At 46.5% G+C, this 26,205-nt stretch overlaps 1 long non-coding RNA gene across 2 annotated transcripts in view; it reads right to left on the reverse strand.

Annotated features, from left to right (window-relative positions):
- Positions 1–2,248: 2,248 nt before the first annotated feature.
- LOC119236559 (uncharacterized) overlaps positions 2,249–26,205 on the reverse strand; it is a 30,506-nt gene continuing 6,549 nt past the window's right edge. The window contains exons 2-5 of one of the 2 annotated variants that reach the window (XR_008550193.1): positions 22,925–23,006; positions 21,314–21,457; positions 6,721–6,807; positions 2,249–2,299 (exon numbers count right to left, since the gene is read on the reverse strand). This is a non-coding gene — a long non-coding RNA (uncharacterized LOC119236559). Of the gene's footprint in view, positions 2,300–6,720; positions 6,808–13,315; positions 13,515–21,313; positions 21,458–22,924; positions 23,007–26,205 lie in introns of both variants that reach the window. The other variant, XR_008550194.1, reaches the window with a different exon arrangement.

Raw genomic sequence — 26,205 nt, forward strand, 5'->3', positions numbered from 1 at the left:
CGCTGGCATCTGAAAGATGACCAGGAAATTGCTTCCGAGTGCCCTGCTCCTCGGTCCCAATAGGGACGTCCTGGAAGGTACTGAGTTCCCCATTCACCAAGGGCATCAGGCTGACGTACTAATGTTTTGGAGGCAGCAGCGAGGAGATGGCTGGGAATGCTCACCTAGCTCATAAGTGACAATGAGGTCGACACTGAGACTCTCGCAATCCACAGGTGTGCCTGCGGAGCCGTCCATTTATAGAGCTTTCGAACACCCTGCGTGGAAACCTTCCTTATTTCAGTCACAGATCACATCCACATCAGATAAAACCATCTTGCTAAATTGGGTTCCCTGCACCATCCTGATGTGCGCCCTCGCATATAAAATCAATCGCTCACAGGCAAATCAATGAGCCAAATGAGGTCTCGGGGCTCAGGAATTAGGCTCACTGCCTCTGCCTCAATTTTTCAGATTCCGACTCAACTAACATTTATTGAGCAACTATATTTGCCAGGCAATGAGCTAAGCATTTCCACATATGCTATTTTATGAACAGATGTAAAGGCTCTGCAAGGGAGTGACACGAAGGCCAGAGAAGAGGAGAGGCAGGTAAGTGACGGCCTGAGGTCACCCAGCTGCACCTGAGGTCACCCAGCTGCTGGTGGCAGAGCTGCGGCTGGAGCTGGGAGATTTTCTGTCATTCAGTTTCTACCCAAGGCTGGTTTAAGCGAAGGAGTGTGTGCTTTTATTAAGGCCAGTGGCTGTGGGCAGCTCTGGGGTGGAGAGTGCTCAGTGCCTGCAGTTCTCCACCTAACCTGTCCCACTCGGACTGCGCCTCTAGCGGGCACGACCGGGAAGCCCTGGCTCCAGGAGAGGAACAGCTTTGGACACAGACCAGGGCACTGGAGCCGCTGTGACTCGCCCTCTCTAGGCTCTAGGCTTCTGTTTTCCCACACTGACCATAGAGTTCTCCTACCATGTCACCCCAGGTTGTTGGAGGATCAAACAATCAAACGTAAACTTCAAGAGGTCAGAGAAGTTGCCTGTTATCACTGCCATCGCCCTAAGATGCTGCTGGCAGGTAGTAGGTGCTCGATAATATTTGTGACAAGAAAGAGTGCAGTGATGCTGGTTCCCTTCTGCTCTGTTCCCCGAATGGAACAGACAACAGTTTGGAATGTCCCCTTGCCCAAGATGCAGGAGGCTTAGCCAGGGGCTTTGTGGGATTGTTTCTTACAGCCGAGAACAGCCACACACAGGCAGCAGCCCGTGGCCACCCTATTTCCCTTCCCCCACTGTCACCTCCATGGAACTGCAGAAGCCTGAAGCCCTCCACCCTCCAAATCAGAATTTAAAAATAGGGTGACTTACAATTTATTTTTTTCATTTTGGCTAAAGATAATTTTTTAATCTGTGATTGGTATTGTTTCTAGAAAGAAAGGACATTTTAACAGCAAAATCAAGAGGATATACTCTCAGAATAAATTATGGTCCTTTTCTGGAACAGCTGACAAATTTAAATTAATCAATTCTCCCCAAAAGGCTGGGTTTTAAATTTTTTTTGAATGCAGAAAAATCACATATAGAATTTTATGATGTCACATGGCAATTTTGTTGTTGATATAAATGTGTCAACTTGAGGATCTATATTCAAAACACAGCGACAATAACAATAAAACACACTCAGAATAGACAGGCTCTGGCTGAGCTTCCTGCATCTCCTGCGTGTGAACTTGGGCCATGTGCTCAGCAATTTTCAAGCTTTAACTCGTTAACATATAAGCTTTAAATGGAAACAGGAGCCCAATCTATAGCTGGAGAAACTGAGGTTCCTGACTTCTCCCTGACAAAGACGACCGTTAGTGAGGCAAGAAAGGGGCCTTCCCAGTTTACACCCAAGCTAGTGCATGGTGGGGTCTGGATCACTCTACCTGGAAATGTCATGGTGGGGATCAGGGAAGGTGCCGCCGCCAGCTGAGACTTGATCCTAGCTGGACATGAATCACAGATGATGTCTGGGCCCCACTGCTCTAAATGACCAGCCACCAACGAAGCAAAAGGCCCAACAGCCTCTTCGGGACATAAGGAAAAAGCTATAGCAAGACCCAAGTCCCTCACGATGTCGAAAATCACTCCAAGGCATCTTGAGGTAAGAGCAAATATTTATTAGAGGAAAGTTGATCTAATCTCTAGTAAAGGTATCACAATGGGTTTATTGATTTCTTAACAGGAAAAGTTACATTTTAAAGAGAAAAATTCCAATTTCACAAGCAATCTCCAGCCAGATTCTGGACCCTTGGGACACCTCACAACAATTCTGGTGAAAAAAAGAGAGAAGAGAACAGAAAAAAAATCTTGAAAAAGGAGTTTTTCATACAGATATACAGAAAACTAAATAAAATCAATTGAAAATTTGAACAGAGAGCCATTCATTTTGTTAAGTGTTACAAAAGTGCCAAGAAGTACAGCCTTACTCCCAAGTTCTAAGCTTTAGAATATTTCCTTTTCCAAAAAATGACATCGATCAGGAGGAAAATACAAATGAAGAGAAGAAAGATGAACACTCTTTTTTGGAGGGCTTGAGCAGTGATGGGGTAGTAAAAACATAATTTCATCAACTATGCAGCCAGGTTCTAATTTTCTTTCCACCTCAGGACACAGGAGCTATGGCCTCTTTACAGAGAACCTTCTGGAAGAAATGGTGTCCTTACGGGGACTCATGGTTGCATCCTATGACTAAGATTCTCTATCAGTCAGAATGCCCAGGCTCTATGCACCAGTCAGAAAATAAGTGGCAACTTCACTTGGGTAAGTGGGGAGTTTATAGGGGTGGTGCTGGAGGATCCTCTGCCTGAAGGAATGAAGGGGGCATATACAGGAATAAGAGAGCTGCGGGGTTTTTCACTGTCCCAGCAGCTCAAGATGACCCCACCATGGGAGAAATTGTACCCTCTCTCACTCTCTTCCTTCCCTGGGATCTGCCACTGGTATTCCCCATTGGTCTAATCCGGTTAGAAGTCAGAAGACAAAAATCCTTGGGTACAAACAGGTCACCCTCCTGGGGCACAGAGCTGGGGTTCTGGAGACAGTGTCTTCATTCACAGGGTGCTGACTTGCACAAGAGTTCAAGGAGTCAGATATTAGCTAGACCTAAGAATATGTATCTACAAATGGATTGGTAGTTTTTATTTAAAAAAAAAAAGAGGTTATTTAAAATTTAGCTATTTCTGACTACATTTGAAGAAGTTATTTTTGATCTGGTAGGGTGTTATACAGACTAACCTCAAATCTAGGATGAAGGTCACTAACTCACATTCATGAAGAAGAGGATGCATCATTATCTAAGTGTCCAAGTTCAGTAGAAATGTAGGGATATGAGGGGCACCTCCACTATAAATGGGCATGTCTACTGCGGTCAGAGCGACTGTCATGCCCACTGTTCCCCTGAGTCACCAAGGTCTCAATGCCCACCTGCCCCCTCCCTCAACCAGCAGTGTCACAGTACCTTCCACACCTCCTGTTTAAACAGGTCCCTGAGCTCCACCAGCTCCTCGGCCAGGGTGAACATTGAATCCCACTCCCAGGCTCTGCTGGGGTCCTGCTCAACGAGGCAGAACCTAAGTCCTTGTATCAGCTAGAACTGGCTCTCTCGTTTGTTCCTATCACTCCACCTGGCCTGGCACCCAAAAGTATGGACCAATAGATGGACTGAATTTAGTGCAAGGAGAAATAGCAACGATCCACAAACACTCCTACACTTGAGCCCCAGACTCAGAGCACAGGATGAGAGAGCAGCAGGGGCCCAGAGTTTTGCAGAGACAGGGTTGGATGGCATGGTGAGCCAGGATGAGGATTCTAGTTGATCCAGTGCCAACCCTGTGTAAGCAGCTCTGCCCACATTGCAGAGCCAAGGGCTGAAGGCTGAGACCATCCAGACCCCTCTGAACACCAACACTGGGCCTTGGAAAGCTATCTTCTCAGTCACCCTTTGCAGGATGAGACACCCAGAGGTCAAATATATTGAAGTACCAGTGACAGTGGCAAGGTGCACCTTTCTGAGTCACCCACCCAAAGATCCTGGGAGACAGAGGCCCAGCATGAACCGCTGAGCACAAGCACCCTCTGGTCCCATGATGGAAGCCTTAGCTGCACAGAGACGGTGCCTGGATCCCCTGTGCTTTGACCACCCCAGGTTCCTGCCAGCTCTGGACTTTGCCTCCAGCCTCCTGTGAGTCCACCTGATAAAGCCCAGCTCTGTTCCTGGCACCCAGGCTACCTTTGCTTTGTCCCCTGAGTCTCTGTGCTCTGATCCTGCCTGAGCTGGGCTTCTCGGGCTTGCTGCTCCCCTGAGGGCTGGGAGGCTACCTGCGTGCCTCTTCCCAGGACAGAGGAGTCAGGGAGGCAGGACATGGCCCAGTACTACTTCCGTCTTCCAGCCCCTTTCCTGTGCTGACTCTAGAATACATGCTTGCTGGAGCTAGTCTTTTCTGAAAATGCATTTGTGTTTGCTGGGACATGATAATGGACTGAAATTAGCTGCGGAGTTGGCTGTTGGGGAAACATGAAAGGTGAAGGATTCTCTTGGGGGCGTGTGGCCAATGAGAGGCAGTGCCCATACCCACTGCATTTAGCATCTTTATTAAGGATCTGGTTGAAAGAACATGAACAGTGTGCTTCATCATCTTTTTTTTTTAACGTTTAAAACATTTTACAAATAATGCATGTTTATTATAGAAAAAGCAGATAAGTCAAAGGAAAATGAAGAGGAATTACTCTTCTTTTAGCTATTCTGAAATAATCACTATTTTTAACATTTTTGGCAAATCTTTCATACCTAAACACACAGACATAAATAACTGTCTAACTGAAATGCTGGACCTGGTAGAGGTGGGTTTTTTTTTATTTTTTTTGTTGTTTTTTTTTTAAAGATCTTGATGGTTAAAGTTTTGATATAAACAGTTTCTGTACTGAAAGTGATAGAGACTAGCATTGACCGGTGGAGTGAACTGTTTATTTGGGGAAAACCCTTTGCATGGGCTTTTTGTTACAAAACATTAAGCAAACACCTTCCTCCTGAAGCTCTGGGGGAGTGAATTGATATTGAACTATTGTATTCAATGCTGGTGTCCACTTGGAGACTATTAGGATCCGCCCTGTTCACTGGAGGAGAAGTAAGCATTTGTGCACTAGCCTCTGCTAGAAAAGAATGAGGCCTGCAAAGCAAGCCAGGCCCAGGCAGGTGAGTCTCAGAGGGGGCATGCCTGCTTCCCGCGCCACCCCCCCAACCTGGTTCTGTGGCCATTGGACAGGACTTTGGAGATCCACCCATTCCAGAAGACTTCTGGTGTAGAGTAACTGGCCTCCTGTTTGGCGGAAGTGATAGAGCCCTAAGGTGGACCTGGAGATTTGTAAAGCAGGCATTTCTGGGAAGACTTTTCAGTTTTGCTCTGTATGGCACCTCCCTTTGGTTATCCCCAAAGTTGGCATGCAGGCAGAGACCAGCGCTGGCTGTGACGTGAGTAGCTAAGGGAAAGCCTCTCTGTGTCTAGTTAGAGTGGCAAGGAGGGAGCAGTGGTAACTACTTTAGGCCAGCTTGGTGGTGCCAGCTCAGGCTGGTGGAAGGTCACATGCCCAAAATGGGCAGGGAGAGTTGGGTCTGTGTCCGGGCACTTGAGTGGAAGCAGGGCAATGAGAGCAGACAGTGCCCAGGGCACTCACAAAAAACAAAATGATCTTTTGAGGGAGGCTCTGTTCCTGCCATCCAGCAACAGCAAGATAGGAGGCTTTGTCATTGTTGGTATTCGCTGAAATATGTTCACCCAGGCTGGTGAGGCCTTAACCTTCCTGGTTACAAAGAGACATTGACAAAAGTGGAAAAGTGCAATACTCGCTCTGTTGCAGTCTGCTTCCCCACACCAACTCAGCGACCTACAGCGTGCATCTTTCCCACAGGTAGATACGGACATTGTCACTTTAAAGGTGGAATCAGGGCCTTCCTGGTGGCACAAGGGTTTAAGATGCAACCTATGAGGCAATCTGCAGCCTCTGTAGCATGAGTTCAATCCCTGGCTGACCAGGGAGATACCCACATGGTGCAGCAGATCTCGCCTGACTCACCCTCTGCTCCCTTCAGCAGTGTATTTCGGTTGATCAGACTGTTCTGTTCCCCACTCTGTCTCTGGTGAATCCTCTCACCCCCGCCCCCACACCTCTGGCCTGTACCCCTGTTCTTGTATATATAAATAAATAAATTTTAAAAAATAAAAGTTGAATTGTATCCCTCATCGCACCTATAGAGCCATAATTTATTTAATATCCCTTTTGGGTTAACCAACTTGAAAGCACAGTGATTTGGAGATTAGCAAGGCAGGGGTGTGGAAGAAGGTCCTTAAATGCAGTGGTCCTTAAATGCAGTGATTTGGTGACTCCTGGAGCAGGCAGTGTCCATCGATTCATCTCAGAATCAAGCCCATGCACTGAGATACCTTCTGCCAGCCATGCCCCTCTCCCACTCCAGTCCTGAGCCTGCTGGTCTGGGACTAGGTGCTATGCCACTTTTGCTGGATTTCTTCTACAGGTAAACATCAGCACACAGGTCAACTGTACTTACTAGCCCTGATTGCCTGGCAAGCCCTCTCATCCCAGGCAATTAGAGTTTCAATTTTACACACAGTTGACCCTTGAACAGTGTGGGAATTAGGAGCATCCACCCCTAAGCAGTGCAAAATCTACCTATACCTTATAGTTGGCATTGTAATTTCCCTTGTTCCACTTCTGCTGATTGAGCCAACGTCCAGGTATTGGTTGAATTCACAACTGAAGAACCTGTAGATAGAAAAAAAAAATCTATGTATAAGTGGACCCATGTAGTCCAAACCCACGCTGTTCAAGGGTCAACTGAATCACATCTCTTCTGCCCATGGAACACCCCGCACCACCTGCAAGGGGAGCTTCAGGGCCTCTCCTGCTCTCCTGGTTCTTTCTCTCTGTGTCTTCCCCACCCCTACTCTGAACAACCTCACCCCAAACACACCTTTCCCACATTCTCCATTCCTTTTGTTTCAATCAGAAATAGGTGGTGCAAAATAAAACCAGACATGTTGAATTCTTTCAGTTGAAGATGATAGATTGACCACAGTGTTTATCTCCTCTATTTCTGAGGACCCCACTAACATGAGAATAATTATTCCCTGGAGAAGGAAAATGGGAGAGGTTCAGGATCAGGATTCAGGGCACCAGGTAGAGAGGGGGCTAGGATCCAGGGATAAGAGCAAAAACAGGAATTAGCAATGTACACAGGACTGGAGGCACAGAGGAAATTTCAGGGTAGTAGAAATATAAAAATTCATGTAATGTATAATTAATATTATAATTTTTATGCATAAATTATACTTCAATAAAAGAAAGTTTAGGGTGCACATGGAGAGGCCATATCCACTGACCCCTTCCCATGCTTTGTGTCTATCTCTAGAAACCAGGACACTGCCAATTAGGTGAGAGATTGAAAAGTTCTTTTCTGGATAATTAGAATGGCCCCAAAGAGAAGGCTTCAAATATGGTCACCGAAACTCTCAGATGAAAGAGTCAGGTCAGTGTCTGATCACCCTATATGGAAACTACTATCCTAGCCCCACACAAAGAGTCCAAGCATCTATTTAATGTCTATTTCATGAATGGGATGCAAAAGATTACTAGACACTTGAGAGAAAATTCCAACACAGCGTAGAAAGAATCAACAATATAAAGTAGTGCCAATAACCTAAGAGGAAAAAAAGAGTTAAATAAAATAGAGATGACATAGGACTCAGAAGAAAACTTAAAAGTAACATTGAATTAGTACACTCAGAAGCATAAGAGAAGATATGGCTTTCATTATAAAAGAATAGGATTTTTTTGTTTTAAAGACACAAAGGACAAAAAACTACTCAAAATTAAAACAGGAAAGAGAGAAGAAAACTCAACAAAAAGTTGGAAGGAGAAAGATAATGAAATCTATCAGAAAGCAGAACAAAACAGAAATGGAAAATATGGAAGAAAATTCAGGTGTCTTAGATAACCAATCTGGAAGTGCAATACCATACTTACAGGAAAAATAGAAACAGAGAATAGAGGAGAGGATGAAATTGTCAAGTAACTGGTTTAAGATATTTCCTGGAACTAGACTGCATCTTCTACTTTATGACATATAAACTTTCAGAACGCCAGGTTAAAGAATAGATCCTAAAAGATCCCCCCAAAAAATTACATGCAAAGAGACAGAAAATCTGGGGCCTCCCTGGTGGCACAGTGGTTAAAGACAGCACTATGAAGCTATCACCAGCCACTGCAGCACAAGTTCAATTCCCCAGCCAGCCAGGGAGCAACCCACATGGCACAAAAGACCTCTCCTGTCTCGCCCACTGCTTCCCTCAGCAGTATATTTCAGTAGATCCACCTGTTCTGTTCCCCACTCTGTCTGGTGAATCCTCTCACCCCCTGCACCTCTGGCTTACCCCCCAGCTCTTGTATGCAGAAATAAACAAATCTGAAAAACAGAAAATCAAAATGGCATTAAACTTCCCAAGAACAGAACTGAAATGCTAGATGATAATAAAGCAATGAATGCTATTGCATTTTGAAATAAGATATTATTTTCAGTCTTGATTTTTATATTCAGCCAAATTAGAAATTTCAAGAGGATAAAATAAAAATATTTTCCAACATAAATTACTCAGGAAAAATTACTTCTCATGCTCTCTTCCTTAATAACCTGCTAGAGGATGTGCTCCAGCAAAATCTGGGAGTAAAACAAGAAGTAAAACAAAAGACCAAGAAATGATGGATCCAACCCAGGTCAGTGGCAAAGGGAGCCCCTGGAGGAGACCTGTACAGGAGGACTACAGATTAACCAGCATAACTGTAAGTAAGAGGAAGAATTCTTCACAATGGAAGTCTCCAGGAATTTAAAAAAGAGGGAAATCATATAACATGTGATATTGTGATATGATGAAATTTTTGTAAAAAGCTGGTGATAGGTGGTTGTAAAAAGCTAGTGATAGATGTTAGAGCTTATTGGTTGTTGGTTTTTGTGGTTTTTTTTTTACTTTTAAAGATAGCTATGTACAAAAATATGCAAGTAAATTAACTAGGTAATTATTAACTCTGATCACTTAAGTAAAAATGATAAGCCTAAATGAAATGATGGGGTTGGAGGGTAAGGTAGAGAAGTCTGCTATAAGAAAATTAAATTTGTCCCATCTTACAAATCAAGAAATAGAAGTATAGTCACAAATATAGAAAGTTAAGAGCAAAAGAAAAATCTAGAAGACTTTTTTAAATCCTCTCTGGGGAGATTGCTGGGTAAATCAGGGACTGCTCTTACTCATTATAAGTCTTTTGTCATCATTTGATGTATTTTTAACTATATGCATATCTTGCATTGTTTCACATTATTTTAGAAGTTAAGATAAAACAATTGTTTAAGCTAATGAATGATGGAGTGAGAAGACCATGAGGCCATGTGTCACCAATCTGGGTTCTGCTTTGGTTCTCCCAATCATTAACCAAGTGGCCATCAGAAGGAACTGAATCTCTGGGGTTGAGAGTAAGGCAGAAGTTCACTGAGTCACCTTGAACAAATGACCTCTCTTCCCTTCTCCCAGCCTCTGCTTCTGTCCTTCAAAGATACCTGTGGGGCTCTGCACTCATGCCTTCTGGGAACTCAGGAGATAGCAATGACTTAAACCATGAAGACTAGAGGGAAATCAGACCCAAATAGAACAGAAACTGAAACCAACTGAAACTGTCATTTTGAGCCAGTTGAAGGCAATGTCAGTTTAACTTTCAGTTGGCTTCAGTTTCAGTTGGTTTCAGTTTCACTTCTTTGATGAAGAGCCAGCTGGAACCAGTTTGAACCAGTTGGGACCAGTTTCAGCCAGTCAGAACTGGTCAGAACCAGTTTCAGCTGGTCAAAACCAGTCAGAACCGGTTTCAGCTGGTTGGAACCGGTTTGAGCCAGTCAGAACTGGTTTCAGTTGACTGGAACTGCCTTGAACTGGTTTCAACCAGTCAGAACCAGTTTGAACAGGTTTCAGCCAGTCAAAACTGGTTTCAGCTGGTTGGACTGGTTGAACAATTTCTGGATGGAATTGATTTGAGTCAGTCAGAAACAGCTAAAACTGGTCAGAAAGGGATTCAATTGATTTCTATTTCACTTGGTTTGAAGTATTCAGATACGTTTGGAAACAGTTTCATCCATTTTGAGCCAGTTGGAGGCAATGTCAGTTAGTTTCACTTTCAATTATCTTCAGTTTCAGTTGGTTTTGATTTCTCTTCTTTGAAGAAGTCAGAGTCAGTGGGAACCAGTTTGAAATGGTTAGAACTGGTTTGAGTTGGTCAGAACCTATTTAAACTGGTTTTGGCTGGTCAACCAGTTTCAGCTGGTCAGAACTGATTTGAACTGGTTTCATCCAGTCAGAACAAGTTACAACTGGTTTCAGCGAGTCGGAACTGGCTTGAACCCGTTTTGGCTGGTCAGAAGTGGTTTCAGGCAGTTGGAACTATTTTGAACCGGTCTGAACTGGTTTTAGCCCGATTGAACCAGCTTAAACCTGCCAGTCAGAACCAGTTTTGACTGGTCAGAACTGGTTTGAGCCGGTTGGAGTCAGTCGGAACCGGTTCCGACCACTTTCAGCCTGTCAGAACTAGTTTGAACCAGTTTTGGCTGCTCAGAACTAGTTTCAGCTGATTGAAACTGGTTTGAGCCAGTCATAACCGGTCAGAACCAGTTTCAGCCAGATTGACCCAGTCAGAACTGGTTTCAGTAGGTCGGAATCCATTTGAACCAGTCTGAACCTGAAGAAATCAGAACCAGATTAGGTTGGTTTCAGTTTCATTTGGTTTGAAATCATCGGATCCATTGGAAACATTTTCATCCATTTTGAGGCAGTTGGAGGCAATGTCAGTTAGTTTCACTTTCAGTTTGCTTCAGTGTCAGTTGTTTTTGAGAAGTGGGTGTCAGTTGGAACTTGTTTGAGCCTGGTTTGAGCTAGTTGGTACCAGTTTTAGCCAGTCTGAACTGGTTGGAACTGTTTTCAGCTGGCCAGAACCAGTCGGAACCTGTTTGGGCTGGTCAGAACTGGTTTCATCTGGTTGGAGCTGGTTTGAACTGGTTTTAGCCAGTTTGCAGTGGTTTCAGCCGGTTGTAGCCAGTCTGATCAGTCAGCCAGTCAGAACTGGTTTGATCCTCTTTGGCCTGGTCATAAATGGTTTCAGCTGGTTGGAATTGGTTTGAGGCAGTCTGAACCAGTTTGAGCCAGACAAAACTGTTTTCAGCCAGACTCAGCAGGAACCCATGGTTTCAGTTTCAGTTGTTGTGGTATCAGTTCTTTGAAGAAGTCAGAACCAGATTCAGTCTGTTTCAGTTTCACTTGATTTGAAATTGTCAGCTCCATTAGGAAATGTTTTCATTCATTTTGAGCCAGTTGGAGGCAGTGCCAGGTAGTTTCACTTTCAGTTGGGTTCATTATTATCCATTGGCTTCAGTTCCACGTCTTTGAAGAAGTGGGAGCCAGTTGGAACCAGTTTGGGCTGGTCAGAACCAGTTTCAGCCAGTGGAACCAGTTGGAACTGGTTTCAGCCAGTCAGAACCAGTTTTGGCCAGTCTGAACCAGTTGTAACCGGTTTCAACCTGTCGGAACAGGCCAGAACAAGTTTCAGCAGGTCAGAACCGTTTTGAACCTGTTCTGTCTAGTTAGAACTGATTTCAGCTGGTTGGAGCTGGTTTTGACCTGTCTGAACCGGTTTCAGCCAGATTGGACCAGTTGAGCTGATTTCAGCCGGTTGGAACCGATTTGAACCAGTTGCAGCCAGTCAGAACCGGTGTTTGCTGGTCAGAACTGGTTTGAGCCAGTTGGAACTAGTTTGAGCTGGTCTGAACCAGTTCGAGCAGGTCAGAATCAGTTTCAACCAGATCGAACCAGTCAGAATTAGTTTAGCAGGCAGAACCATTTTGAGCCAGTCCAAACTGGTGACCCATGGTTTCAGTTTCAGTTGGTTTTAGTATCAGTTTTTGAAGATCAGAGCCAGATTCAGTTGGTTTCAGTTTCATGAGTTTGAAATTGTCATATCCATTTGGAAATGTTTTCATCATTTTGAGCCAGTTGGAGGCAGTGTCAGTTTCACTTTCAGTTGGCTTCAGGTTCTGTTGGGTTTTGTTTCACTTCTTTGAAGAACCAGAGCCAGTTGGAAGCGGTTCAAAACAGTAAGATCTGGTTTGAGCAGGTCAGAACTGGTTTCAGCCAGTTTGAGCTGTTCAGAATCAATTTTTTGTTCCAATTCTTTGAAAAAGTCAGAACAGATTCAGCTGGTTTCAGTTTTACCTGGTTTGAACAAGTCAGAACCAGTTGGAACCAGTTTCAGCAGTTTTGAACCAATCAGAACCAGTTTCAGCTGTTTTGGGTGCTCAGTACCAGTTGAGCTGGTCAGAACTGGTTTGAGCTGGTCTGAACCAGTTTGAGCCTTGGTAACCAGTTTGAACCAGTCACAGTTTCAGCTGATTGGAACTGGTTTGAAGCAGAGTCATTTGGTAGCAGTTTCAGCCAGTTTGATTCAGACCAAACCAATTTGAGTCAGTAAGAACTGGCTTCAGCAGGTTTGAACTGGATCCAGCCAGTTTGAACCAGTCAAAACAAGTTTCAGCCTGTTTGAGCCAGTCGAAGCCAGTGTCAGTTACTTAGAGTTACTTCAGTTACTTTTGTTTTGAACAAGCCAGAACCACTCAGAACCAATTTCAGCCAATTTGAATCAGTTGGATCCAGTTTCAGCCAGTTTGAGCCAGTCAGAACCAGTTCAAGCCAGTTGGAACTGGTCAGAACTGTTTTGTGGCAATCAGATTTGTTTGGAACTCATTTGAACTGATTGGAACCGGTTTCAGCTGGTTTGAGCCAGTTAGAGCCAGTGTCAATTGGTTTTCGTTTTGGTTTCAGTTCTTTAAAGAACTCAGAACTGGATTCAGCCATTTTCAGTTTCATTTGGTTTGAACAAGTCAGAACCAGTAGAAATTGGTTTCAGGCAGTTTGAACTGTTTGAAACTAGTTTCAGCCATTTTGGTTTGACCTAGTCAGAATTGGTCAGAACTGGTTTCAGCTGGTTTCCAAAACAGCTTCACATTTCAGAGACCTGGTATGTTTGGGAGGCAGAGGTCAGGTGTCTGCTGCTTGTGACACCTGTAACTGCTCCTCCTCCCCTTCTAGGGGCTTCTCTCTGACAGTGACCAGACCCAGGGACCCTCCACAGAGCACCATGTGGCAGTGGAGAGGCCTGATGGCATCATATTCCCCTGGACTGAACTTACCTGGGCCCTTCACCACTGCTGTGTGTGCCCCAGAACTGTCTCTACTTGGCAGAAACTCTCCATTCCCTTCATTTTCATAATCAGCATTTGCCTAACAGGGGCAGAAGGATTTTTCTTTCTGAAAGTTCAGTCTGTGATTTCTGTGCCCCCAGTGGCCTCTGGAATCCCATTCTGCTCAGAAGAGAACAGGCTTTTCAAGCTGTCAGTAGGGGAAAGATGACAAGGTTTTAATGAAGTCAAGTCATCATTTTTTCATGGCACATGAGGCTGCAGGCCGGCAGCTTGGCTGAGGAGGAAAGGTAGGATGGTTTCTTTAGCCTTGGTGTCCTCCCTGACGCCCTCCTACCACATCCTGTCCCCAGCCCTCTGAAGCTGCTTCACATAAACAAGCCTGGTGCTGCAGAGTTCCCCAAGGCCACAGGCTGGACCACTAAAGAAGATGTGATGTCATTAATCACCTAGACGCTCGCTCCCTAGTTCTGGGCTCAGCTGGGAGCTCCCTCTCCTCCTGCCCTTAAGAGAATGAATCTGCCCATTTTCTCCCTATGATTCAACCAGCAGCTAATATTAACAGGACTTAAATCATCAAGACTCCCAGAAGTCAGATTTTTGCTGGTTTTCCTACAAATGAGCCACCAAATTTAGCCAGATATGCTTTCTACTTAAATAAAGATGATGCATCCATTTGGAAAAACAGATTTCAAGGTCTGGTTCTATCTGATCCCATGAACTCCTCCCACAGTCCTGTATAATTCAAAAGCCCCAGTGGAAGGAGATACTCATCTGCTGATAGGAACTCACATCCCTGAACAGAGAAAAAGACTTCTTTCATGCAGACGATTTTTTTGAATATAGCTGTGAACATCTTTGAAAAATCTGCTATTTGTGTGGCATGAGATATAGGGAAGGGGAAGAAAATGCAAAAGATTAGGCTATGACCCCAATTCCTCCTAGGGAGACCTGATGATATCCCAGTTGATGGTCTAGGCCAGTGGTTCTTAAACTTCAATATGTATCAGAATCTCCTGGTATTTGTAACACAGATTGCTGGGGCACCACCCAGCGTTTCTGATTTGGTAGGTGTGGGATGGGACCCAAGAACTTATATTTGTAATATATGCTGCTGGTTTAGGGCCCACATTTGAGAAACAGTGCCTGAATGCCCCTGTATGGTCATACCCAGGACTCTGCCAGCCAGCACCCTTTCCTCCCTTCCCCTGCCCACTCAACTGCAGCAGCCTCCTCTGAGCTGGTGTTGAACACAGCTGGGAACCCAGGAGGAACCTCAACTCCTGCCCCTTCCTTGAAGATTCAGCTTGATGCTGGACATGGTGGCCTCAGGTGAGCCTCTGTCTGTCCACTGAGCCAGAGCTTTCCCAGCGCCTATAGAGTGGGTTGCCATTAGCACCCCACCCCCAACCCATAACACTTGACTAAGGCCCTGACACCTCATCCAGCCCTCGCTTGCTCCTCCATTTATCAAGTTCATGGACCTGGTGCCTTGCATCCTTCACCCATCTGGCAGGACTAGGCAATGCCCCCTCTAAAAACACTGTGCCCATTTGACTTGGGCTGCAGTCACACAGACCCCCCACCCCATCCTAGGTGGGTTCTCCTGGTGAATAACACTTTCAACACGGGCTTACCATAACCAAGAATGGAGATGTTGATGCTTGTTACCCTTTCCAGGGGTAGAAAACTCCAGAGTAGCCACCTTACCCCCAGCCTCACCTGCCTGGAAGCCCACTACTGCTGCTTTCCATGGTTGAGAACACACCAGATCTAATCCAGAACTTACCTGCCACCCACTCTGCCCTCCTTGTGGCATCCGGATTATGGAAGCCCATAGTTACTCCCCCTCCTCCTTCCTGAGGATGTCTCTCTCAGTGGTGATCATGCTTCACTAAGCAGCCTGTCATCACTCCATGATTCCTCAGTCCAGCTTTGCAGAGGCTGATTTCCTTACCACGACTTTTCCCATAGTCAAAATTGAATAGTAGCTTCAAGGGATATCAAGTTGTGGCAAAGAACATGTGCTCAGGAAATAGACTTGAGCTAAACAGACTCAAGCAAGCTTCCACTTGCTACCACTGTGAGCTGGACACAGCCACTCAGCGCCTCTGAATCACAATTTCCTCCTCTGTAAATAGAGATCATGATAGCACCTCCTTGATAGGATAAATGAGGATTAAATGAGTTAAGATATATAAGATGTTGCATTTGTTTCCTATAGCTGCTATAACAAATTACCCCAAACAGTGATTTAAAGCCACAGAAAGTTACTCATTTACGGTCCTGAAGGCCAGACCCCTGAAATGAGTCTTATGGGGCTAAAATTTAAGGTGTCTATAGGGTTAGTCCCTTCTGGAGGCTACAGAGGAAAACACACTTCCAGCTCCTGGTAGCTGCTGGCATTCCTTGGTTTATGGCCACATCACTGCAAGCTCCACTTCTGTTGTCACATTGCCTTCCCCTCTTATGTGCCCAGTCTCTCACCACCTCCCTACTCCTGTGCTTACATTTAAGGTCCACCCAGACAATCCAGGATAATCGCATTTCAAGATCCTTAACTTAGTCACATCTGCAAAGTCCCCTTTGCTATATAAGGTAACATTCATAGGGTCCAGGGATTAGTTCCAGAATTTTGAAGACAACTTTTATTCAGACCATTACAGGTGTTAAGCAGAGTGCCTGTCATATAGAAGTTCCATAAATCAATAAATCACCACTCCTCTTCTTATAATTGCTCTTATTATCATTACAATGTTTGTTTGTCCCCCCCACCTCCATTTTGCCCAAACATTAGTCCTATGATTGCTACCCAGTCAGCACAACATTGGGATTCTACAGGTACAAAGAACACAATTATATGAAGCAGGATTAATCAACAGGGTACTTAGCCATTTATACCATCTATAAAATTCTTCCTTCCTAGTATGTGCTTCTAACAAGAGATAGGAATTCTCAGTGGGGCGTGACAAAAGTCCCTTCAGGTGGACTTTTAACTAACAATGATAAGAGAAAGAGGTTGCTCTAATGAGTCCTCAGAGCTCTCTGGATGCACCCCTAATCACGACTTCCTCTGGCCATTAGATCTGTTCCTTTCAAGGATGTGGTGGGACTCGACTCTCCTCCCAGCAGGCAAGAGCTGGTCAAGACCCTCCAGGCATTTACCCCAAGGGACAACTATTAATGAAAGGTCAATCTCCTCCCATCTGAGCACCTGTCCACACAGCACATTCACAGGCTGTGTCTTATTGTATCAAAGTTTGCCTGAGCCCTCTTGGAGCTCCCTCCACATGTTATCTCTTTGGACATTGGGCACTGGCGACAATGAGTTCTGCGTGCAATGACCAGAGCAGAGTGCACGAGCTACAGCACAGGTGGGTCAGCCCAAGCTGGAAGTGACTGATCTGAACCACATTCAGGCCATGATTTCAGTCACAGAACCACAAAGACCAATGAGAGGAAATCACTGGGGGAGCAGAGGAGCGTATCAGGAGGTGTACCAGTCATGGCCAGGAGCCAGGGGTCAGCTATTGGAGAAAGAGTTGAGACAGAAAAAGTCTAGAGTGGGACTCTGGAAGAGGGATTTTTTACTATGGTCCCTTCTGAGGATCAGTTCTTTCTTTTCTGAGTTTAAAGATCATGAATACTTCACACTCAGCTTTGAACTTCATGGGACTCGACTCATCAGGAAACCTAAGCCCATGTGGTTCCCTGAGGGTGGAGGTGATTGGCAATCATCTATGCAGAAACACCCTGCCCCCCTCATGTCTCCAACATTAATGCCCAAAGGGCACCTTCTTGGAGGGACTCTCTCCAGAATTAACAGCTTCTTGTGTTCCATGGGGTCTTGTCTTAGCTGGGACTGTTGACATACATCATAGAGCGGTGTCGCTTAAACAATACATATTTTTTTCTTACAGTTCTGGAGACTGGAAGTCAGAGAACTAGGTGCCGGGATGGTGGGGTTCTGGTGAGTGGCCTCTTCCTGGCTTACAGCATGCTGACATCACATTGCTTCCTCACACAGTGAGAAAGAGCATCCCTTGCATGTCTCTTCTAATAAGGTCACTAAACCCATTCACAAGGGCTCTCTCCTCATTACATAATTAACTCCCAAAGGCTGCACTTCTGTATAACATCACCTTGGGAATCAGATTTCAACATATAGATTGGGTGTAGGAGAGAAGCCCAAGCAGGCAGGCCACACTGGTCTCTTCTTGGTGTGAAGCTCTTCTCTCCTTCAGATGCTCTCACCCAAGTCCCCAGGATGCTCTCCGGATCTGAGACCCAGCTCTGGGCACCCAGCTCAGGCCCACGGGCAGCATCTTGGCCAGACTGTCCACTGAGGACTTTGAAGATAGCTTCAAGCTCTGACAATCAGGGTGATGTCAACCATGTGGCCTTACTGCTGGGCCTTAGTGTAATCCCTTCACCCTGCTCACACTCTCTAAGTTGGGTTCTCTTCACTCTTCTGAAGTCCAGTCACGTCTAGTCCCCCCAACCTCCTCAACCCCCATAACCATCTCCCACAAATCTCTCACATCTACCTTCAAGGAAGCACCAATGCCCTTAGATGGGACCCCCGCCCCCCCATCTTTGCACCATGCTGTCTTTTTGAAAGAAAATGGCCTTATGTGGAGTATCTGTCAAGGGTTAGGGTCTAGAGTCAAGTCATCAGGGTCAAGAGCAAGTTCTGCTTCTTACTGTCTGTGACCTTAGGGTGTTCACTTCATGCACAAAATGGGATAGCAGGGGTAGCTCTCACTTCCTAGAGCTGTTGCGGAGTAAATGAGGAGGGGTAAATGTAAAACAAGGTTTGCACGGAAAAATCCTAGCATGAACAACATGTAAATAGCTATAAGGCAGTGTTGGGAAAGTGAACTCTGAAATCCTGGCTGTGTGGCTTCTTGGTTCTGGGACCTTGAGGAAGACATTTAGCCTCCTTGACCTTTGGATTTTTCATTTGGAAAATGAGGACATGACAGCGCCTGGCTAAGGTGTGAAAGGAGATAATTGTGTGAAGTTCTCAGCATGGTGTCGGGGCAAAGAGCCCCGTCAATAAGACTTATTGACCCCTCTGCCCTCCCACTCCAGGGCCAGCCTTTAACGTCTCGAGCCCTCCTGGGGATGCCGCCTGCACACGCACTCACGTGTCTTCAACATCCCCTTCTCCACTGGATCCTGCCCTCATTTGGCCAGACAGATGCACATCTCCGCCCCCCCCAAAAAAAACCCTCTTTCAACCTTTCATTTTTTAAGCTGCCACCCTGTCTTCCTTTTCTTTCCACCAGGGAACTTCTAGGGGTGGTTTCCCCGAGACTGCTGGCTTCCTTTACTGACAATGAGGTGATTGCAAGCATTTGCTGGTCCCTACCAGCTGTCTGGTATCTCTTAGGGATATCTTGGCATAATGAAGTCCTCAAGTGTCTATGAGCACTCTGTCGAGATGTTTGCCTTCTGTCTGCTGAGTTTATTAGGATGGGATCGCATCCCATATCTTCTTTATTAGTGGAGGGAACAATTTACCACAGGTAGTTAAGACTGCTTTGCAGGGTGACTGGAATTAGCCCCCAGGTAGAGTTAAGTCTCCAAGCCTCTCTTTCAAGTCTTCTGGAAATGAACCTACCCATTAACGAATCCAGGAATGGGGGTGCTACATATGGGTCGACTCGGGAAGACAGAAGACGACCAGGGCAAAACAAACTCTGTGAAGGGATCTGACTTACATCCTGAACAAAATGGAAAAGCAATCAGCAGTCATAGTTTTTCTACCAAATTGTGAGGGAAACAAGAAAAAGCCAATAACCTCTAATACCTGAAGCTTCAATAAAGATAGCCAGAAACAGATAAAAGAAAGCCCTTATCGGCACCAGAGCAGGGAGGATGAGAGTCAGAGGATGGCTCTGTTTTCTTAGAAGAAAGCGGGAGAGAAAGGAATCCCATCCTTTCTAGCAGAGATCCCCACGCCAGATGCCCACCCAGGAGGACCTGTCCCACTTGTGGCACCAGCAACCAGGTGGAATTATCCCACAGGCCCCTGCCTGTCAAATGCAGCTGCTTGAGGTACCATGACATATTGGGGACTGTGGATCTTGGGGCCCTGGAGGGCTGTGTCCACAGCTGGGAGGCACTTCCCGGCCAGCCTGGTCTCCTTTGTCAGATCTGGGGGACTCTCTACCTTCAGGACTGCCTAGTGGACAGGGTGTACCTGAAGTGCAATCCCCCACATAGGCCCCTTATGGGGGCCTTCACGCCACCCGCACATAGCCACAAAAACCCCCACGAATGGTGTGGGTCTGGGCCTGCTTCCCTTCAGACTGAGGGCACCAAGGGGTGTTTCATTCATCTTTGACAGTCTCATAGGGTTTGACCCTTGGTAGATTCTCAATAACTACATCTTAAATAAATGAATGAATGAGTTGGTCTCAGGCTGTTATCAGTGGACACAATATACTACAGACATTTACAGATCACTCGTGCCCGGGCCTTCTACGTAGCATTTTGCATCTATCCATCTTCTTGTTTTCACAAATGCCCAGTGAACAGCCTTTTTATTTTTCATTATCTCCATTTTAGAGATGGGGAAACCAGTTCGCAGAGAGCTCCATCACCTACCACCAGATACACAGTTAGAAAGTGGCAGAGCCAGCGCTTGAACCCTTGCCATCTGACACCAGACGTCGGGTCGGTAACGAACACATTATCTGCTCCTTAAAATATATAAGGCAAGTTTTCTCACTGGGATTGCATTAGTAGAATACATTAGATGTTGGGGAGATGGGCCCCTTGTCTGAAATAGCTTATTGTGCAGGGAATCCACAGGGCTCTGGTCTAAAGCTGCTGTAAGAAGCTGGAAGGGACCCGGGTGGTATGCAGCCTAGGGTACACAGGGTTAAGAGAGCGGGCAAAGGGCTTGGCCCGGAGCGAGCAGAGAGAGGAAAGAAGGAACTCTGCAGACCCTCTCAGATGCAGAAGGAGGCTCATGAAGGGAAGGAAAGGAAAGACAAGAACAGGAGATATCCTGACCTGCACAGGCCCCTTCCCAAGGAGGCCAGCGCTCAGTGGGCCAACGAGGAGAGGAGAGAAGCTGGGGGTACAGGCCAGGCCCAGTGCTGGGACCTGGAGGGGCATGGCAGACCAGGGCTGAAGACGTTATGATGTAACAGCACAACACGGTGAGTAGAGGGAAGCAACAGGTCTCAGGGCACTGTGATTCCAGAGGGGCCAGCCAGCCAGCAGCTGGAATGATAGGGGGCAAGGTTTGATTCTTGCTAGAAGGAGCTAGAAGAGCCAGGCACGGTGGTAGGGTCCTAGAAAGGCAGATGGGAACTCAGGGCGAGCTCCAGTCTATGTGGGGGACTGGTGGGCAATTGGGAAACTGAGGCAGGCATGCAGTCACACAGAGAAGCTTGTCTGGGGAGAGTCGGTATGGAGAATAAGGGGAACAGGAATTAGAAGAGTTAGAACCAGCCACTCCTCCCTTCAGATATCACATTAAGAGTGCAGAATCACCCCAGATTCTGCTGCTGATGTGACTGGTCCCTTCACATGCAGCCTGGATGAGTCAGGGGGCTGAGCCTGGGTGTTGGAGGTTGTGTCTTCAGCTAAGCAGGCTGGGAGCCAGCAGAGGCAGCAGGGGGACAGTGAATATCTCACCCACTTACCACCATCCCCCATTTACTGAAATCTACATGGCAGGTGCTCTTCTGGGGATTGCAGAAATTAAGATTTTAAAGATTCATTCAGTGGCCTCATGGCACTTGAGTAGCAGATTTCTGACACTGAGTTAAATTGACAGCACACGGTCAGCTCGTGGACAGGTATTGATTAGTGATGGGGAGAGTTAGGCAGTGGCCATGAGCGGGGTATGTGTGACCGCAGGGACACTTAAGCCTGCCATCTGCGTGGGTGGTCAGTGTGAGCTGTCAAAGACTTGGCCGATGGTTGCTTTCTAAAATAGGCTCTATGTTAGACCCCTCCCCTGCTCACCTGTGAATGAGTTCCATGAAGTGACATGAGCTGTTTCTCTACAGAGGGAATATCAGATGACCTTTGTCCAGATTCAGGTCCTGGCCAGGCTGCAGCTCACCAAAGAACAAAGTATTCCTTGGTCTGGAGGAGGCCAAGGATTCCCTGAGGGCAGAGTCATGTTGGGGATAGCAGGGTGGTGATGACTGTTAACCCCCAGTCTCTGCCCTACTTTCCACAACCATGTGCTCCTGTACCGAGCTCCCCTGAGAGCTTCCCTGAGCCCACACTGCCCGCTCCCCGAACTGGGAGCCCCTCCTGAGCCCTGACTCTGCTCTGAGTTAGCTCCTCCCCACACTGGACCACAAGAGGACAGCCAGCCAACACCCACGTGCATTTTTCACTTACTAGCTGGTGTCTCTCTTCCTCCCTCTCAAATTTAAGCCCCATGAGAGCAGTCATTGGCACTGGCTCCCTCATTTCTGTGTCATTAGGACTTAGAACAGCGCCAGCAACATAGATGCTTAATATTTTTCTCACTTGTGTGTGAATGAATGAATGAATGAATGAATATTTTAGGATCATGTCTGCCTTGGGTTCTTAAGGACTTAAGCTACCAAGAGTTAATGTTAGAGCACACCTAACATTTTGTCTTTCTCTCCGAATATCTGAGGTGTGTCTTTCTGGAGCTGTGCCTGGGAGTTGGCTGTGTGTTGAGGAGTGTGTTCATATTCTTAGAGGGGCCTAAGTGTCTCTGTGCATCTGATTCTTTGTGTGTCTGCTGGACAAAACTTGAATTTATACCCTTTCTGCCTTCCACCCTCTCAGATCTCAGCTGCTCCCCTCCCATCCCTATGGGGCCCCTATGTTTGCCACTCATACAGCCTGAAGGATCTGGCTGATGTTCCCAGTACTCACTGTACCCAGAAAACAAGCTCTCCCCAGTGGTGACAACCATCTTCTAATTGGCTAAGATGATTCACCGCCATCAGGTCAGTACCGTGACAAGATGGCAATGAAATGATCTTTGCCCAGATGGGACTTTTCTGGAAGCACTTATCTCTGGATTCATGAGCTCCTGGAGGGAATGAGCAAAGGCAAAGAGAAACCAGAGTTCTGTCCCTCAGTTGACAGGGTCTTGCAAACTCTTGGGACAGACTTAGTCATGCATTGCACTCTCATGGGCTGGAATGGCCTAACCCTTAGCTTAGTCTGGGTGCAGGAATTAGTCACCCACACAAAGCCCTCTGAACCATTGGTGGTTTAGAACCAGCCCTCTGCAGCCATAGGGGTTAATTCTCTCCAAGGTTTCTCCTGAAAACTGCCTTCTCAATAGCTCCTGTAGGGACCCCCCCCCACCTGCCGCCCCAGAGCTGGGTGTTCCACAATGAGGCGTTCAGAACAGTGAATTCAGAGTCAGCTAGAACAAGGGCAGAAACCTACTCTTACTACATATTAGTTGTGTGATTCTGGGCAAATCACCTCTCTCTGAGCCTTATTATCTCATCTGTGAGAGGGAGGTATTAATAATAAAGACAGTTAATCTCTGTTGAAGGTTTACTAGGCAGTAAGTACTGTTCTAAGAATTGTATGTGTACTGTATTAGTTTCCTATTGTTGTCTGACAAATTACCTTTTGAACACGGCAGAGCCTGGGTGCATGGCTATGTCTACCAGACCGTCCAAGCACTTTACAAAGCGTTCCTTCAATATTGCTGTGGGGAACATAAGGGACCACAGGGGTGTCTGAGGACATTTTAATTCTTCCAGGCTCAGCTTCAAGGTTATTGCCTCTGACAGACTCAGAGACACAACTGCTAAGAATATGGAAGTACTTCTCCCAACACCTAAATCAGGGACACAATTACAAACCCTGGATGGTATATCCACATTGTTCACCAGACATTCACGCCCTTTGTCTTGACCTCCAAGGTCACTTCCCATCTCACAATCCTTGAACTTGGTCATGGAACTTGCTGCCCAAGAGAATAAGGGCAGCAGTAACAGTGCACAAGCCAAAGCTGAAGACTGTACCCAAGGTGATGTCCTGGCCCCAGGAGGATGGGCACCAAACCCATGATATACACCAAAGCCCAGTCCAGATCAGGGTACCCCAGCCATCCTGGAGATGTGGCACTGTAACAGGGTGGTCCCCAGGAAAGGGGGAGGTTCCCTGCCCCACCCAAGGGAGGGTGGAGCTGAGCAGAAAGAGGAGAAGCTGCAGAAGAGACTGAGGAAGGAAGGAAGCAGGATGGAGCCAGGAGACCTGGAGGAGGCGCATGGAGCCTAGAGACTCGTGAAGAAACTGCGCTTGTCTTTGGGTTGTGGACTGGGTGACACAGATGTGGGTGAGACCCATGGGGAGGTGACAATGGCAGCTTTTATCTTGATGTTGATTTTGCTCTTTTCCTTCCGGGCTTGTCTGGTTGTTTCTGACCCTTTTCTGTGGGTCCCCACTGGAAGATGCTTTAGACTTGTAGCAGGCTTTGGGGCCTTGTTCTGGGCCAATCCCATTTGGATGGACTTTTACCCACGAGGGGACGGGTAACTCTGGATGCTTCATTTAAAAACTAGACTAGAAACTAGAAACTAGACTCTTTGCCTTACCTGTATTGTTTCCTAGTTTTATTAAAGTTCCTTCCCATTAAAGTCACCTATGTTTTGTGTTGATGCGGCGGATGGCAGAACCCATGTAGAATAGGCAGGTTTGCGGGGTTTGGGCTGCCCCTCTCCCTGCCCCTATAACAGCACTAAGGTCACAAATGCTATTGTTATTTTCCACTGAGATTTTTGTTGTTATGGTGGGAGGGAATTGTTTTGGGGCATGATTATGGTAATAGGTAAGTGAGGCACTCTCCAAGATGATCATCAGAGATAAATTGGTGCTGCTAGGTGGTAGAGGGAGACAACCCAGAAAAAAGACTACCGTGAGTCCTAAGTGGTGGGCAGAACAGAGAGGCTATGGGCCGGAAAAGTGGATGGTGCCCAGTCTCAGCAGTGGGCTTGTCAGTGGGACCAGGCCAGGCGCATGCCCAGAGGCGCACATACCTTCCCATACTTGCACAAGGCCTGGGTGCAGACTTCCCCTTAAGCGAGGCCATTTCTCCCTTATTTCCCCCAAAAGAATTAATCTTTTGTATTGTTATTATGATGTTAGGTTTATCTTGAGTGAAAAGTGGATGTGAATTTTATCTGTAGCTTAAGGCATAATTGTGGGATGAAAAATTCAAACACCCAAGGAAAACCTGGCTATCAGCCCTGCAGGGCTGGGAGGGGACCCCGCCAGGTGCTGCATTTGCGTTGCTTCCCAAGTCCCGCCTCCGGGTTGCTTATCATCTCGGCCATTCGAATGGAGTTATCTGCCCAATTTAGGAAATCATTACAAATTGGCTAAGCGGGAATTTTTTGTCATGGAGCTCTGTTGGCAGCGCACTCACCCACAGGGCTGAGAGTTTCAGGCCAAACGCCAGAGCTGCGTTTCCTCATGTATGCAGCAGAAGAGAAGCTCCACAGAGGATTGACTTGAAAAAAAAATGTTCACTAGTCAAGTAAATGTGGGGTTCAAGAAAGTCTGTCATTCCCCCAGCACGGCTGTTCTGGATCTTTACAGGCATTGTGAACCTCCAGGAGAAGACCAGAAGCTGCTTGTTAAAATAGTTGGTATAAGAATTCTCCCTCCCCTGGAGTGGAGGTATGAGGGGGTGGGGAGAGCTCTGGGATGGTGGTGGTGGACTGTGGTGCTTGGGTTGGGGGAGGCCTGTGGTGGTACTATACAGTTAGAATACCAGTTCAGGCCTCCCTGCTGGCGCAAAGGGTTACGCTTCAACACTATGAAGCTATCCACAGTCTCTGCAGCACGAGTTCGATTCCTGGCCAGGGAGATGCCCACATGGCACAGCAGACCTCTCCTGACTCGCCGGCTGCTCCCCTCAGCAGTGTATTTCAGTCATTCTGCCTGTTCTGCTCCCCACCCTGTCTCTGGTGAATCCTCTCACCCCCCCAAACACACCCCCACCTCTGGCCTGTACCCCAGTTCTGGTATGCATCAATAAATAAATCTTTAAAATACTAACAAGGATGCAAAGTAATGTACTTCAATAGTAATAAATTAATTTTTAAAAAAGGATTCTCCATTTCCCCGTACTTTTCTTCAAGCACATGGTAGGTCTGATGTTTCCTGGAACACGTGGTTTTTTTTTTGGTTATTCAAAAACGTTCATTAAGTCCATCTTGGACACCCCTCCATTACCAGAAAGTTCTCACTGTGAATGACCATCCACATGCTGCTCACTGCTCATCCCAGTCACTCCAGTCCTGGCCCTCCCGCCCTGGCTGACTGTCAGGCATCGGAAAGCAGTCCAGTCAGGTTGCCTCGATCTTAATTTCTAGTCCACAGCTCACACCAGTCTAAGCCCAGCTTAATTTCATGCTACAGCTCATTAGCAGAGTCAATGAAGGAAATGGGGAAAAAACACATTCATTTGACACTACTATGCACTGAGTTGTTTAATCTTGAACAAATTACTTAATTCTCTGAGGCCTCAGCTTGGACAAGACAACGCATGCATGGGCCTACCTAGCCCAGAGGCTGGCGCATGGGGGCTGCCCTGAGCAGTGACTGCTGCTCCTCTCAGGCCCTGGCCCCCAGCCCCTGCCCCTCCAGAGTGGTTTCCACTAAGTGCTCCCTCTTCTAGGGGTTACGTGCTTGCTAATTCAGTTTGCATTAACATTTACTGACACCAACTACATTTCAGGCCCCGAGCAGGGTTCTGGGAACACAGTGGTGAATAAGATAGAATAATTATCTTCCAAACTCTCACAGCCAGGAAGTAACGGCAAGGAAACCTGTTTCGAGTTGTTGGGAAAAGCAGGCCCAGGATCATCATTGTTTCTGTGTTGAAGGCACAGGGGGAG

Source organism: Talpa occidentalis, unplaced genomic scaffold (genome assembly GCF_014898055.3).
Source record: "Talpa occidentalis isolate TD23 unplaced genomic scaffold, MPIMG_talOcc4v2.1 talOcc4.9, whole genome shotgun sequence".
Taxonomy (NCBI): Eukaryota; Metazoa; Chordata; class Mammalia; order Eulipotyphla; family Talpidae; genus Talpa; species Talpa occidentalis.